The sequence below is a fragment of the Notolepis coatsorum genome (genome assembly GCF_963971535.1).
Source record: "Notolepis coatsorum genome assembly, chromosome: 5".
NCBI lineage: Eukaryota > Metazoa > Chordata > Actinopteri > Aulopiformes > Paralepididae > Notolepis > Notolepis coatsorum.
In genome coordinates this window covers 14,312,486-14,329,093 of record NC_140169.1, presented here as the reverse complement: position 1 = coordinate 14,329,093, position 16,608 = coordinate 14,312,486, and positions in this window count along the sequence as shown.

Here is a 16,608-nt window from a genome sequence, read left to right as displayed (position 1 = left end):
ATTTACATTTACAAAGGGGTGTAAAAAGTACCCAGAAATGATACTTTAGTGAAAGTATGGGTACCGTCTCAAAATCGTACTCAAGTAAAAGTCAGAGTATCTGGCTAAAAACACACTTGAGTAAAAGTAAAAAAGAAGACAGACAAGTCGTTTGTTGGAGGATTTTTCACTCTAATTGTTGCAGTCCACCATACAAGCATTCAAATAACATGTGTAAAACACAAATCTTCCGTCGGGTTGTTATCAACTTTGGATGTGTACTAGATAAGACTTCAGGCTATGGAACCGTTATGTTTTCCAGTCCCAAGCTTTCAGCTGGAACTCTTTTGCAGCAATCTGTTTGCAAGTAAACTGAAAACTCAGAATTAGTTAGGTTTTGTAAACAACCCCAACAGCACGACACAGACAGGTAGTTCAGAGTTAGCCAAAAACGAGGGCGTATTGATTTTCACAAAAAACAGAAATGTGCAACAAAACAGTAACTCCATTAGAGGGGAATGTCTTCTAGTCAAGTAGGGCTCTGCTGCACTGCCCACAGCAGGGTTGACTCTGCGGCTCTGCAGCGCTGTCCTTAGCAGAGTTTACTCTGCGGTTCTGCGGCTCTGCAGCGCTGTCCTTAGCAGAGTTTACTCTGTGGTTTTGCGGCTCTGCAGCGCTGTCCTTAGCAGAGTCTACTCTGTGGTTCTGTGGTTCTGCAGCCTTAGGTTATCCCAACAAAAGCAAAGTTGAAGTGGGTAATGAGGCATGGGTCCACGGGTCCACGGAGGCAGAGAGAGAAACACATCAGCAACTTCCTAGGGGCGCACTGGAGAAACAACGAGAGGGAACAGCAGTAGAGCTGGTGGTGACAAAAACGACCTGACACAGAATGATCAGCAAACCGAGTATAAGAGTGCTCCCGCCGAGCTGATTGGAAACTCCTCTCAGGTGCGTGATGGTAATTGGCACTGAGAAGCACGCAGTACTGGGCCAGCCCTCACAGTACCCCCCCCTCCAAGGGAGCCACCCGGCAACCTGCCCGGCCTCGGCTTCTCCGGATGGGAACGATGGAAGTCGGTGATCAGGGCGGGGTCCATGATGGCCGGTGGCGTAGCTGACTAGGGAGTTGATGGCATACTCTCTGCGCTGCCCCCTATCTCCCTGTCTCCGGCTGTCTCGGAGCAATGACCGGAGTGTTGAATGTCCCGTGATTAAGACGGAGAGGACGCGACCCTCTTTGCGCCGCCCCTGTGCCTCAAATAGATTCGCTATCAGCTCTATCTTTAATCTTTCAAAATGTTCAGTTGCTATCAGCTCTATCTTTAATCTTTCAAAATGTTCAGTTGCTATTGCATGCACTCATCTGTGTTTCACTACACACTTGAGTGCATGCTTACCAACTGTTAGTCTGCAACACTACTAGACATCTAAGAAGGGAGATCCCCCCTTGAATGGCCCTTCTAAGGTTTCTCTCCTCCACACTGCATGTGGAGCATTTTTTCCCTATTGTTAGGTTTTAGTGAGTTTTTCCTTACCTTCGCGTGGGGTATGTCTGGGAGTGCTTGCATTCTTTCATTTATTTGCATTTATTTTAAATTTGTTGGACCTTATGGTGTTCTTATTCTGTTCTTGACTTATTGTTAGGTTTCTTCTTGATTTGTTTAAAGAAGACATGTACGGCCCATGGGGACATTAACGTTTGTTGTCGGGCCAAAATAAATTTGATTTGATTTGATTTGATTTACTCGACCCAGGGGAGGAACCGGCTCCAGGATGCAGGCTTCTTGGCGGCAACACACCGGAGAGCAGATTCCACGCTCTGGTTCATTCTCTCCGTCTGCCCGTTAGTCTGTGTATGGTAACCAGATGAAAGGCTAACAGTGGCCCCCAATCCCTTACAAAAGGCCCACCATACCTGCAAAGTGAACTGGGGCCCCCGGTCCGAGATGACGTCCAGGGGAAAACCATGGAGGCGGAACACGTGGCTCGTCAGGAGGTCTGCTGTCTCGGAAGCAGATGAAAGCTTGGGAAGGGCCACGAGATGGACCCCCTTGCTGAAATGATCCACCACCGTCAGAATGACTGTGTTTCCCTGGGAGGGTGGAAGGCCAGAGACGAAGTCCAACGCCACATGGGATCAAAGGCGGCACGGAATGGGAAGTGGCTGCAGTAGACCGGCGGGTGCCTGGTGAGAGGCCTTGCTGCGGGCGCAGACCGCGCAGGCCAACACAAACTCCCTGACGTCGTTCCTCATGGTGGGCCACCAGAACCGACGAGCCAGGAAGGAGAAGGTACGGTGGACGCCGGGGTGGCAGGCAAGCCGGCTCGTGTGGCCCCACTGGAGAACCCGGGACCGGACAGAGTTGGGGACGAAGAGGCGATGAAAAGGTACATTGCTCTGAGCGGGATGGAAACGTAAGGCACGCTTGACCACGGTCTCGATGCCCCAGGTGACCACTCCCACCACCCTGACCTCAGGGAGAATGGGAGTCGGATCCTCAGTAGTTGGATCCCCCTTGGTGTGTAACCGGGACAGAGAGTTAGCCTTTGTGTTGCGGGACCCAGGGCGAAAAGTCAAAGAGAAGTCAAACCGACTGAGGAAGCTGGCCCACCTTGCTTGCCGGCCGTTGAGGCGCTTGGATGCACGGATGTACGTCAAGTTCTTATGGTCAGTCCAAATGGATCTCCGGAGTGCCTACCATCTGGTCCGGATCCGAGAGGGCGACGAGTGGAAGACCGCCTTCAAGACTCAAGTTTCAAGTTTCTTTAATAGTTGTCATACAGAAGTACAGAATACTTTTATACAAAATGCTTCTTACTGTTACGCTCCAGAGACTGTGCTAGACAAGATAAGTATCAAATAACATAGTATAGCATGTAAATTAGAAGTAGAAAATGAGGTCACAGTGTTCAGTATAGACATATGTACAATGTTCGATGCAGAATAGACGTAACTGAGTTACCATATAATATACAATACTATGCAGTGTACTAATATACAATACTATATAGTGCAAAGCAGAAATGGGATGAGGTACAATTTAGGTACAATTTACAGTAAGGTGTACGAGTTGTAGTGCAATCCTTTATCAATAAATATAAAGTGTGGGGAGTGGGTGCTACAGTGTGTTTGTTTAAAGTGAGTGTGTGCTATAAAGTGTGGGGAGTGGGTGCTACAGTGTGTTTGTTTAAAGTGAGTGTGTGCGTGTGGATGTGTGTGCTATGTGCGTTTGATGGTTGTTGTGTAGTGTTCATTGTTCGTTGAGCAGCCTGATGGCCTGGGGATAGAAGCTTCTTCTGAGTCTTTCTGTGCTCGCCTTGAGACTCCGGTATCGTTTGCCTGACCGCAGCAGTTCAAAGAGGCAGTTGTTCGGGTGACTGGAGTCCTTAATGATTCTCTTAGCCTTGCCCCTGCACCGCTTGTTGTAAATGTTCTGGAGGGTGGGGAGCCCCCCTCCAATTGTGCGTTCGGCTGAACGCGTCACTCTTTGTAGTCTGCTTCGGTCTTGTGCAGTGCTATTCCCAAACCAGGAGGTGATGTTGCCAGTCAGGATGCTCTCTATTGTACATGAGTAGAAGTTCTTAAGGATCTTCTGACTGACTTGGAACTTCCTTAGGCGCCTGAGGAAGTAGAGGCGTTATCGTGCCTTCTTCACAACACTGTCAATGTGTGTGGTCCATGTCAAGTCCTCGGATATGTAGGCTCCGAGGTACTTAAAGCTGTTCACTATCTCAACCGGTGCCCCGTCGATGCTGAGGGGGCTGTAGTCCTTGACCCCCGACCTCCTGAAGTCCACAATCATCTCCTTTGTTTTGCTGACGTTCAGGGAGAGGCTGTTTTCCTGGCACCATCCCGCCAGGACCTTGACCTCATCCAGGTAGGCCCTCTCGTCGTTTGCAGAGATCAGGCCCACCACCACTGTGTCGTCAGCAAATTTGATGATTGTGTTGCTACTCTGCTGAGCCACACAGTCGTGTGTGTACAGGGAGTAGAGGAGGGGACTCAGAACACAGCCCTGGGGGGCCCCTATGTTGAGGGTGATGACTCCCAGGGGTCATTACGAGTATCTGTTAATGCCGTTCGGCCTCACCAATGCTCCGGCGGTATTCCAGGCGCTCATGAACGACGTCCTTCGAGACATGCTCGATGAGTTTGTGGTGGTCTACCTTGACGACATCCTCATCTTCTCCAAGACTCTCGAGGAACATGTCCATCATGTCCGCCGAGTACTTGAGCACCTTCTCCGCAACCGGCTCTTCGTTAAGGCAGAGAAGTGCCGTTTCCACTCCGATTCAGTCGATTACCTTGGCTTCATCGTGGAGAGTGGCCAGACCCGAGCCGACCCCCGCAAGATCCAGGCCGTGGTAGAGTGGCCGGAGCCCTCTTCTCGGAAGGAGCTACAAAGCTTCCTTCCTGCTGAGAGGAACTACGACATGGAGGGGTCAGCAGAGTAGCAACACAATCATCAAATTTGCTGACGACACAGTGGTGGTGGGCCTGATCTCTGCAAACGACGAGAGGGCCTACCTGGATGAGGTCAAGGTCCTGGCGGGATGGTGCCAGGAAAACAGCCTCTCCCTGAACGTCAGCAAAACAAAGGAGATGATTGTGGACTTCAGGAGGTCGGGGGTCAAGGACTACAGCCCCCTCAGCATCGACGGGGCACCGGTTGAGAGAGTGAACAGCTTTAAGTACCTCGGAGCCTACATATCCGAGGACTTGACATGGACCATACACATTGACAGTGTTGTGAAGAAGGCACGACAACGCCTCTACTTCCTCAGGCGCCTAAGGAAGTTCCAAGTCAGTCAGAAGATCCTTAAGAACTTCTACTCATGTACAATAGAGAGCATCCTGACTGGCAACATCACCTCCTGGTTTGGGAATAGCACTGCACAAGACCGAAGCAGACTACAAAGAGTGACGCGTTCAGCTGAACGCACAATTGGAGTGGGGCTCCCCACCCTCCAGAACATTTACAACAAGCGGTGCAGGGGCAAGGCTAAGAGAATCATTAAGGACTCCAGTCACCCGAACAACTGCCTCTTTGAACTGCTGCGGTCAGGCAAACAATACCGGAGTCTCAAGGCGAGCACAGAAAGACTCAGAAGAAGCTTCTATCCCCAGGCCATCAGGCAGCTCAACAAACAATGAACACTACACAACAACCATCAAACGCACATAGCACACACATCCACACGCACACACTCACTTTAAACAAACACACTGTAAGCACCCACTCCCCACACTTTATAGCACACACTCACTTTAAACAAACACACTGTAGCACCCACTCCCCACACTTTATATTTATTGATAAAGGATTGCACTACAACTCGTACACCTTACTGTAAATTGTACCTAAATTGTACCTCATCCCATTTCTGCTTTGCACTATATAGTATTGTATATTAGTACACTGCATAGTATTGTATATTATATGGTAACTCAGTTACGTCTATTCTGCATCGAACATTGTACATATGTCTATACTGAACACTGTGACCTCATTTTCTACTTCTAATTTACATGCTATACTATGTTATTTGATACTTATCTTGTCTAGCACAGTCTCTGGAGCGTAACAGTAAGAAGCATTTTGTATAAAAGTATTCTGTACTTCTGTATGACAACTATTAAAGAAACTTGAAACTTGAGTCTTGAAGGCGGTCTTCCACTCGTCGCCCTCTCGGATCCGGACCAGATGGTAGGCACTCCGGAGATCCAGTTTAGTGAAGACGGTAGCCTGGGTGAGGGCCTCAAAGGTGGAGTTCATGAGAGGAAGAGGATACTCTTTTTTTCTTTTTTAACAAATGTTTTTTATTTTCCCTTTTTTAACATGAAACTAAACAAACAATACAGTAACAGTAATAATCAATGATAAATCACAAGACAATGACAGAAATAATAATAACAATAATGACAGTCCAGTAATTAAGTCAAAATGAATGTAGATTAAAAGACATACAAATAATAAATACAATACATGTGCTCTTGCTCGCTCTTCCTCGCTCTTTCCTTCCCCTTCCCTCGCCCCCCACCCCCCCCTCAGGACCCCCACTTGGAATATACATCCACTATTTCATTTAACATCAGAAAATTACAAGTTTATATGCTTCCCTTTATCTTCTCCACCACAGCTACCCAGACTGCTATGCTGGCTTCATTAACACCTAAAATTAGTGCAGTGGATATCTCTAGATAAATCACATCGAGATAGGTGAGAACCCATACTTTCCGGCACATTTTATCCGGATGAATCCAGCGTGACGATATAAACTTTTTGGCAGCCTTAAGACCGGCAAAAATTAGTCTCTTTACATGTACAGAGGTCGATAACTGAGAAACATCATTCAACAACAATATAGAAGGCAGTGTAGGTATGGTCAGAGATAAAAATTCTGATAATTGAGTGGTTACTTTTTCCCAGAAAATCTTAACAGGAGGGTATTCCCAATACATATGCATATATGTACCAATAGCACCGTTTGAACACAAGGAGCATCGAGAGTCTTGTCTGAGACCCATTAGGTGCAAACGTTTTGGAGTCAGGTAAGTCCTATGAACAAAATTGAGATTAATCTGTTGGTGATCTGGGTTGCGTGATGATAGCCGAACGTTTGCCCAGACTGCATCCCAATCAAAATCTACTTCCAAGTTTGGGATATCCTTCCTCCAAACCGAGTCTAGGGGAAGGACCTCATATGTGACCAGGTATGGACTTCAGGGTCATGTTGAGGGATCTTCATTTTTTTTTTTTTTTGCATATTATGAAAGTACAGATTCATACCTTCAAAATAAGCCATCACTTGAACATTTTGGTGGGATACTTTGCAAGCTACTTCCTATGATTCATGGTGATTATCACAAAACGTATTCAGAGATAATAGCCTTCAAGAGACGAGCAGGCTATTCAGTGACAATAGTGAAACAACTACAACACTACCCAGAAGTCATTGTAATCCATGGCCCCCCTCTCTCTAGGGCAATTAACACCTGGCAGCTTTCCAGTCTGAGGCTCTTTGTTATTACAATGAGTCTGGTGACTGGTAGTGGTAGTGAAAGGGACCCTGATAATAAACAAGAAACTTAATCAAGTTTCAAGATTTTATTAGCATTTAAAATAACACGAGATAAAAATAGACATGCTAAAGTCAATGTTCAATGTTCTGATGGCCTCTCCAGAAGCATTTAGATGTAAATACATGTAGTGTGGTAGTGAAAGACACAACAACTAGGTTAACCTTCTGTAGTGTGGTAGTGAAAGGTTAACCTTCTGTAGTGTGGTAGTGAAAGGTTAACCTTCTGTAGTGTGGTAGTGAAAGGTTAACCTTCTGTAGTGTGGTAGTGAAAGGTTAACCTTCTGTAGTGTGGTAGTGAAAGGTTAACCTTCTGTAGTGTGGTAGTGAAAGGTTAACCCTTGTGCTGTCCTAACGATGAGGGAGCTCACTGGGCTTAAGGGAGAGGAAAAGATACATCATGTTTAAAGCCATATAATTTTAACTGTTTACTATTTTTAAAACATTTTTTTACCCATGTTTAACATTCATAGCCTATTCTCAAGATATCTGTAAAAAATTACACATATTTTCGAATTTTAACCACTTAAATTAGTGTTTGTTTGATACCACGTCAGTTTTTATTGAAAAAAAAAATTTTTCATCGAAAAAGACGGATACATGTTTGTTTTGACCATATTTCTAATATTTATTTTTGATAAATACCAATTAGAAATATCTCGACGAATTACCCCTGAATGCGAATCAAAAAAAATATTAAAGATTCGCTCATTAGTTCGACCAGAAACGGCGTTGAGGCGAACGTTACGAAGCGCTCAGCGGTTCGAAATGTTGTTTGACCATATTTCTAATATTTATTTTTGATAAATACCAATTAGAAATATCTCGACGAATTACCTCTGAATATGAATCAAAAAAAATATTAAAGATTCGCTCACTAGTTCGACCAGAAACGGAGTTGAGGCGAAGCATTACTAAGCGCTTCTGTAGTGTGGCAGTGAAAGGGTTAAACGCGCGCCTCATCTCATCTCCCCTGCCTATACACGGTACTGCGCACAGGGCCGCCTCAGGGGGTGTGCGAGCAGTGCGGTCGCACAGGGCCTCGCGGTAAGGGGGACCTCGCAAAAAAAAATAAAATAAAAAAAAATAAAAATAAAAAAAATAAAAAAAATAAAAAATAAAAAAAAAAAATGTTGCGAGGCCCCCCTTCCCGCGAGGCCCTTTTTCATCACAGACCTAAAATCTAGTTTTGCTTATATGCTTATATATTTCACATTAGACACGTTTGTAGAATGTGTCTGACTTCCTGCCTCTGCGGCTCTGCAGACTGCAGTTTTCCGGTTTCTGCGGATTTGCTGCTCTACAGATTTTAGGATAGTGTTTCCGGGCTCTTCTCGGACACACGAGGTACAGGGATGATCTAATTCAGCGCTATTCAGAGGAGCGAGGCGAGTGGATGTCTTTTCAAAAGAAGGAGAAGAGAACTTGTGAGCAGATAAATCTGTTAGGCAGCAATACGCCGAAAGGTGTCCAGTCTGCCGGAAAGTACTCGAAGAAGAAGAAGAAGAAGAAATTACACCGTGGGCCAAGAAAGTCTCCTTCCAACTTTACCATTGGCGCCGCGTTGATACTGCGTTATGGTGAGTCAACCTATGATTATATTCCCGCCGTGGACCTGACCTATCTCTCTTTCTCTCTCTCTGGAGCCAAACTGGTCGACTAGCTAATATAGTACTACTAGTAGCTAACGGTGTGTGCCTGGTGAGAGCACCTGGCTGTATGTAGCCGCATAGCTTGCAGAACGCAGAAGCAAGCTATGCGGCTACATACAGCCAGGTGCCTGATTGAGCTAACTGTTAGCCAGTTAGCTGTTTAGCGTCAGCTGGGAACGTTCGTTTGATGCTATCAGTTAGCCTTGAGAATAGCAGGCCCTGGCACTCTGACTACGACATCATCTTTGACAGAAGATGTAGTCGGGCCTGCACCATGACAAGGCTCTGGCCATAGCTTATTTGTCCCGACAGCGAGAGGCCTTTCGTCAACGTGGAGACCTGTGTTGCGGCCTTTCGCCCTGCGTTCCTTTTGTGCAGGTAAGATGAATGAAAATGTCATGACATTACCCCACTCTTCCTTCCTTCCCCTCCCGAATGTTTTGTTAATAACGATGTTTTTTTCCAGGCAAAACATATGCTACTTCACAGCATTTGGAGATACGACATGTGCTGTGTGTGAATGGTCGTTTGTGTAGCTTGGGTAGCGTTGGGCCGTTGGCCAAAGCTGTGTTTGGCCTGGTGTCACAGTACCTGGCTAGCCTATTTAGCTGATGTCGGCCATTGGCTCCTTGCTGCTTTGGTTTCTCTGGTATAGACACTCTTCTTGTTGGATTTAAGTGTTGATCTTTGTCCTTTTGGATCTCTCATACATGCTCTAGTCTCTCTCTAACACACACACACATGACAAACACACATGTTCTCTCTCTCTCTCTCTCTCTTTCTAACACACACAGTCTGCCTATGGCGGCCTTTCTCGATGGCTAGGCTGTGCTCAAGGATCTTCAGTCACAGTGCTCAGGTATTCTGCCACTGTGTACTCTCTGTTTAGGGCCAAATAGCATTTCAATTTCTTTCCAATGTGTCTCTCTCTCTCTCTCTCTCTCTCTCTCTCTCTCTCTCTCTCTTGGATTTAAGTGTTGATCTTTGTCCTTTTGAATCTCTCATACATGCTCTAGTCTCTCTCTAACACACACACACACATGACAAACACACATGTTCTCTCTCTCTCTCTCTCTCTTTCTAACACACACAGTCTGCCTATGGCGGCCTTTCTCGATGGCTAGGCTGTGCTCAAGGATCTTCAGTCACAGTGCTCAGGTATTCTGCCACTGTGTACTCTCTGTTTAGGGCCAAATAGCATTTCAATTTCTTTCCAATGTGTCTCTCTCTCTCTCTCTCTGTACACTGTATATTGACTGTAGAACGGGAGCTCTCTCTCGCTCTCTCTTTTGCTATATGTTGACTGTATCATGCCCCGCCTCTGGCAGCGCTATTATTTAAGAATATGTTGACTGTATAAAGAAAAATATATATATATATATATATATATATATATATTTTTTTTTTTTTTTTTTTTTTAACCTTTTGGGGGGGGGGGGGGGGGGGGAGGGACCTCGCGTTAAATCTCGCACAGGGCCTCACATTTCTCCCAGGCGGCCCTGACTGCGCACATTCACATTCATAACGTCCAGACAGGAGGGATACACGGTGCAGTAACAGTTAAGCATTTAGATGTATTTAGATGTAAATACATGTAGTGTGGTAGTGAAAGACACAACAACAACAACAACTTACTTTTAACTGTATTAACAGATTCCGTGCTGAATGCCAGCGCAGAAAATAGTTTACATCAGGGCCCCCACAATAATAATAATCTCTCGCTCCGATGAAAAAGCAATTTTTTTTTATCACTCCGTTTCCGTATTAAATTAATTTACTTTTAGCCATTAGGTTGGAAAAAATGCACCCTACCGAAAGAAGGAGAAGAGAACTTGTGAGCAGATAAATCTGTTAGGCAGCAATACGCCGAAAGGTGTCCAATCTGCCGGAAAGTACTCGAAGAAGACGAAGAAGAAGAAATTACACCGTGGGCCAAGAAAGTCTCCTTCCAACTTTACCATTGGCGCCGCGTTGATACTGCGTTATGGTGAGTCAACCTATGATTATATTCCCGCCGTGGACCTGACCTATCTCTCTTTCTCTCTCTCTGGAGCCAAACTGGTCGACTAGCTAATATAGTACTACTAGTAGCTAACGGTGTGTGCCTGGTGAGAGCACCTGGCTGTATGTAGCCGCATAGCTTGCAGAACGCAGAAGCAAGCTATGCGGCTACATACAGCCAGGTGCCTGATTGAGCTAACTGTTAGCCAGTTAGCTGTTTAGCGTCAGCTGGGAACGTTCGTTTGATGCTATCTGTAACTGAGGGGTACAATTCCCTGACTGTATTACTAGATATGATACTTACTACCACTACCTTTGTACTTAATATTCGGCCACCCAGTACACGGCATAAATATATTATCATGAACACTCTCACGTAGATGAAACGGATCCAACACAAATGTACGAATTAGAAACAGGTCTTTATTTCTACACAGCGATGGTGTGTAGAATAAGCACTTAATCACTTAATTACATTTATGAATTGAAATAGTATGCACTTTTATGGCAAGGAGTATTCGTCGGTATATCAATAGAGAATGTCCAATCTCTGAAGGCGCAGGTGGTAAATATACGACCTGGAATAGTTAAGGAATAACAGCAATGATACTTTAATGATTATACTAGATACACTAGAGGGGGTTAATCCGGTCGCTTGTAAGCCGACAGGAGTAGGAGGGGGGGGGGTAGAATCCGGCTGCCTCGTCCGGCCAAGGGTATCCCAGGTGAACCCACTGTAGTGCCGTTCAATGCGCCGGCGATCCTTGGACCACAGATGAAAGCAGGTGGACTCTTTGTGGGCCGGCTCTCTCCGGTCCACGGGGGAGAGACGTGAAGCGACCTCGTCTTGCAGAGCGTCTCCTCACCTTGCGTCCTCTCCAGGGGGGGGGGGTTCCAACACACGGCAGTGTCGGGGGTCTTTATCCATGGAATAATCAAAGTATCCAAAGCATAATCCGTGCCTGGGAAGGCGGGCTGTCGTCGGTAGAATAATCCGGTATACAGGTCCACTCGCTCGTCGGCTCTGGGGCTCCTCGGGTGCAGCTTCACATAGGGTCAACCACCCTGGGTAAGCAGCCAGTTCTCTGCCCGAAACGATGGGGTACTGACTACGGTAGTATTCTCACCGCACGAAGCACTATATATTAACAGACTATTATTAGCTTAATAGACTACGTCCAACTCGACGATATAGTGCCAAATATGACTATTCAAATATTAATATACACGATGTCTCAATACCGATGGTAGGCGAACTTGGCCTTACTCCCACACGTGGCGTCGCGGGGAGGCTTTACGTCTGTGACTCTATTGGAGGGTAAGAAACTGGACTGAAAAGAAAGTCCTACTTTAGTAGCGCAGTATATATACGCACTATGAAAAAATAGTCCCATTAGTGGTGCGGTAGCCAGATTCCTACGCGGAACTAGGACTTGTTCGCACATGTGGAGCGGTACGTTTGAACTGGGTCTGAGGGGTATGGCAGCCTGGCACCAAGGTCTCGACCAATAGTAGAATGGAGACTATTATGGGATGTTCAGTAGGCTAGAATGGATATTCAATGCATATTGTACAAGGAATATACAAGGGATATCAGGGAATATTAGAGAATATACAAATACAATTAAATATATATATATAAATAAATATATATATTCGGTTTAATCTGGCCCTTCACAACAGCCACCCCCTGAATAGGTCCCAGACCTAATCAGTTAAACAGAGACAGATTAATCGCGTTGTCTATTTACACATAAGGGTTTGCTGTAGGGGTCAGTCAACTTCACAAAGTCATAGGGTTGTAGGGTCATGGTCATCATCGATTGTGTCTGGGAGTCGAGGCAGTTCTATGAGCCTTGCCACGGGACGGGTGTAAGTGCGACCCTGGACGAGCACTTCAGCTGCTCGGACCTTGCCGTCGGCACCGGTGATCACTTTGCTTACGCGGCCGGCCGGCCACATAGCTCTGGGCAGTGATTGATCAATAATCATGACGACTGTTCCTTCTGTCAAATTGTCTCTCTCCTTTACCCACTTCTGGCGGGTCTGTAGAGACGGTAGGTAGTGCAGTAGGAAACTGTTCCAAAACTTGTCGGCTAATACTTGGCTGTACCTCCACATTCGTCGGCCGTTCGCTTCTTCAGGCCGGTACATTGTCTGTGGTAATGCAGGATCTAGCCGCCCCATCAGGAGTGTGTTGGGGTCTCTGCGTAGGCGACCACCCACTCTGATGAGGGTATGAGCGTCGCTCTCGGGGGCCAGATGAATTAATCTGCTGTCGGATGGGACGGGCTTTCCTCCCTGTAGACAGGCCAATTCATCGGGGAACGAGTCTCTCTGGGCTCGCTGCAGTAGAAGCAATTCTGCTTCCTCGTAGTTAGCTGCTGACATATCAGCGGGGGACTTGCACTCCGGGTGGTACCGCAGGAATGTTCTTTGTTGTGCACTCTCTATGGACGTGCAATCGTCTATGTTAGGGTCGGTGGAGGCTACGGTGCTCAATCCACAGAACACAGACTTCTTAATTTCCACCTCCTCTGGACTTGCTTCCCTCGGGATAGGCATGGGCCACTGTCCTTCCGGGAGTCTTAGGAATGCGGGGCCGTCACTGTAGACATTGCGACGGGTGAGGTCATCCAGGGGCATCCCCCGGGTGATGACGTCAGCTGGGTTCTGTTTTGTATCAACGTAGCGCCACTCTGTTTCTCCGGTTAACTCTTCGGTTAAGTCTTGAATCTCGGTGACTCTGACTCCCACGAAGACTTTGTACTTGCATGAGTCCGATTTGATCCAGGCGAGTACCGTCGTGGAATCTGACCACACGATTGTTCTAGACACCGGTATGGTGAGCTCACGTTGGATGAGCGTGGCTAGGTGCGCTCCGGCTAGGGCTGCGCAGAGCTCTAGACGTGGGATAGATTGTTGCTTGCGTGGGGCTATTCTCGAGCGGGCGAGGACAAATGCTGTGTAGATCTCTCCCCCCTGGTCTTGGGCCCGCAAGTAGGCTACTGATCCGTATGCGACCTCTGAGGCGTCACTGAAGACGTGTAAGTCCGTTTTACATGTCTCTGGCCTCACCGTGGGTGGGAAGTAGCTTCGGCGCATATTAACGCCTGGGAGTGAGTGGAGCTCCATCTCCCACTCTCTCCAGGTGGATGCAAGGTGTGCGGGAATGGGGTCGTCCCAGCCCTGGTCCTTGTCCCACAATGCTCGTACAATCATTTTTGCCCTGGTGGTGTACGGTAGAATACATCCTAGCGGGTCATATTGTCGGGCGAGTGTTGTGTACACACTCCGTCTGGTGGTCGGCGCCGCCGCCGGCCTTCCCTGCTCCGTAGTCAGGGGCTTGTGTCTGTAGTGAAGCGAATCTGTTTTGAATCGCCACACCAATCCCAGGGTCATCTCCTGGGCTTCTCCCGGGATTGTAGCCATCCAGGTCTCGCTGCTGGCTGCCTTGTCCTCGGAGGAGAGGCTGCGCAGTACTTGCGGATCGCTGCTGGCCCACTGCCTGAGATCAAAGCCGCCTTTGATCAATGAGGCGCGGAGTTTAATCAGGAGAGCCTCGGCTTCTTCCTGGGTTGAAAGGCTTTGTAGACAGTTGTCTACGTAGAAGCTGTTCTTTACGCTGTGTCGGACCTCTTCGTCCGCTGCTGGGTCCTCTGCTACATGTTTCTGTAGTGCAAATGTCGCACAGCAGGGGCTGCACGTCGTTCCGAAGGGGAGGACTTCCCATTGGTAGATGGCTGGGTGCTCATCTCCTGGCTTCTCTCTCCATAGGAACCGTAACAGGGGCTTGTCCGCCTCTACTAATCTCACCTGCAGGAACATTCCTTTAATGTCCCCGCTGATGGCCACCTTTTCCTGGCGGAAGCGGAGTAGAACGCCGAGTAGGGAGGGGCCGAGTGTGGGACCGGGCAGTAACTCTTTATTTAGATTTTGGGATCCGATCTGGTAGCTGCAGTTAAATACTATGCGGTCTTTACCGTTGTGATGGACCTTGTGGTGGGGCACGTACCACGATTCAGTGGTCTGGTCAGCCTCTTTAATGTCCATCTTTGTGACGTGTCCCGCTGTGATGAGCTTCTCAATCTCAGCGCGGTATACACTCTCTTGGGCGGGGTTCTTGGCTAAGCGCCGCTCCGTGTTCAGCAGGTACCGTTCTGTGGCGTCTGTCTTGGCGTGGAAAGTAGGCATTCCTTCTCGCCGCAGGAGTGGCGTGGCGTATCTCAACACGCCGTTGACCGGGACTCTCTTGGTCCCTGTCTCGAGGAGGTGAATGGCGTAAATGTCATCTTTAGAGCGAATGTCTTTCTTTCCGTTCTTAAAGGGCATTTGTTCCAGGGTCCATAGCCGCTCTACGTGTTGCAGGAGTGCGGTTTCTCCCTCTGTGACTCGGGAGTGGAGACATCTAGTGGCTGTACTTCGGTTGAGAGATTTGGCGAGCGGGCCTTGGAGAGTCCATCCCAAACGGGTCTCGACTGCTGCAGGGCAGCCTCGGGGTCCGGTATGAACCCGGTCTATCGGGACAATGAGGTCTGCATGGTCGGAGCCTATCAACAGGGTCGGCATAGCATTGTCTATGAGCGGGATCGGTAACTTGCGCAGATGTGCATATTTCTCCATCAGCTTGGCGACGGGGTATGTATACCGCGACAGTCCTATTTCTTGGCTGGTGAAAGCGTCTGCAATCTGGTACCGTCGCTCAGGCTGGCCGCTTGCTGCGATAGAGAATGAGACATTCTCGCCCTTTATCGTCTTCAAATCTCGTCTTATTGTCCGAATTGTCATTTGGGTTTCGCTTCCCCGCAGCCCTAGCTGGGCCGCAGCGGAGGCGAGCAGCAGGGTCTTCTCTGACCCGTCATCGAGGACGGCGTAAGTGTCCAGGACTTTATTCTGGTAGCTTAGTGTCACACGCACTACTTTTAGGAGTACTCGGGCTCCACTGCTGCTGGCGGGATCGATGTACATGACGCTCGCTTTGCGGCTGGATGGTGCAGGTGAAGGGCGCCGTCTGTTACTGTCGTGAAGTATGTCCAGATGGGCTCCATCGCACTTGGTGCACCTTTTCTTTAAGCGGCATTCGGCTGCCATGTGTGAGCGCGCACAGCGAAAACAGCGCTTGTTGGACTTTATCCATTGACCTGCTTCCTCCGCGTTCAGCTTGGGGAAGGAGTCACATTGCGCTAGCCAGTGTTCTTTCTCACAGTAGGGGCACACTATCTTCCACTTCTCCGTTCTGGAGGGGGTACTGTGGCTCCTGCTGCTCGGTACTGACTCCGATTGGTGCATCACAGTCACTGATCTTCTTCCATCATTTAGTCGTCTGGTTCCTTCTCTGGAGCCAGGGGTGCTCCGTCCGAATGTATCTAGCCGTAGGCTGCTGACTTCTCTCGCCAGGAAGTCTGCTAGATCGAGGAGGTTCGGTTCGGGGCCATTCGGGTCTCTGTGGTCCCTCTGCCGCCTAAAGCGCTCCTGACGAGCGGGCGGCAGCTTCTCCAGGATCCTTTCCACATTTGAGTTGGCGTAAAGTTCATGCCTCCCCTTCTCTCTTTGCGCTCCCAACATCCCTACCAGGGACTGCACTCTGATGGACAGGTCGTCCAGTGCTCGATTGTCTATTGCTGGGGGTAAGCGGTCGATGTGTCGGATCTCCTGGATCACGTAATCCCATATGCGCCCATACCTCCGGTCCAATGCTACCAGCGCCGCTGTGTATGGGGTGGTGGAAGTCGCGTAGGCGAGCGCTATATTATGTGCGCGGGGCACCTTTAAGTGCTTCAGTAGGATGGCGTATTTGTGGCGCTCATCCAATACATCCACCAACATGGTCTCCAGACACATGCGGAGTTCTGTATACTGGGCCCGGTTCTCTTGGGTGAAGTCGGGTACCATAGGC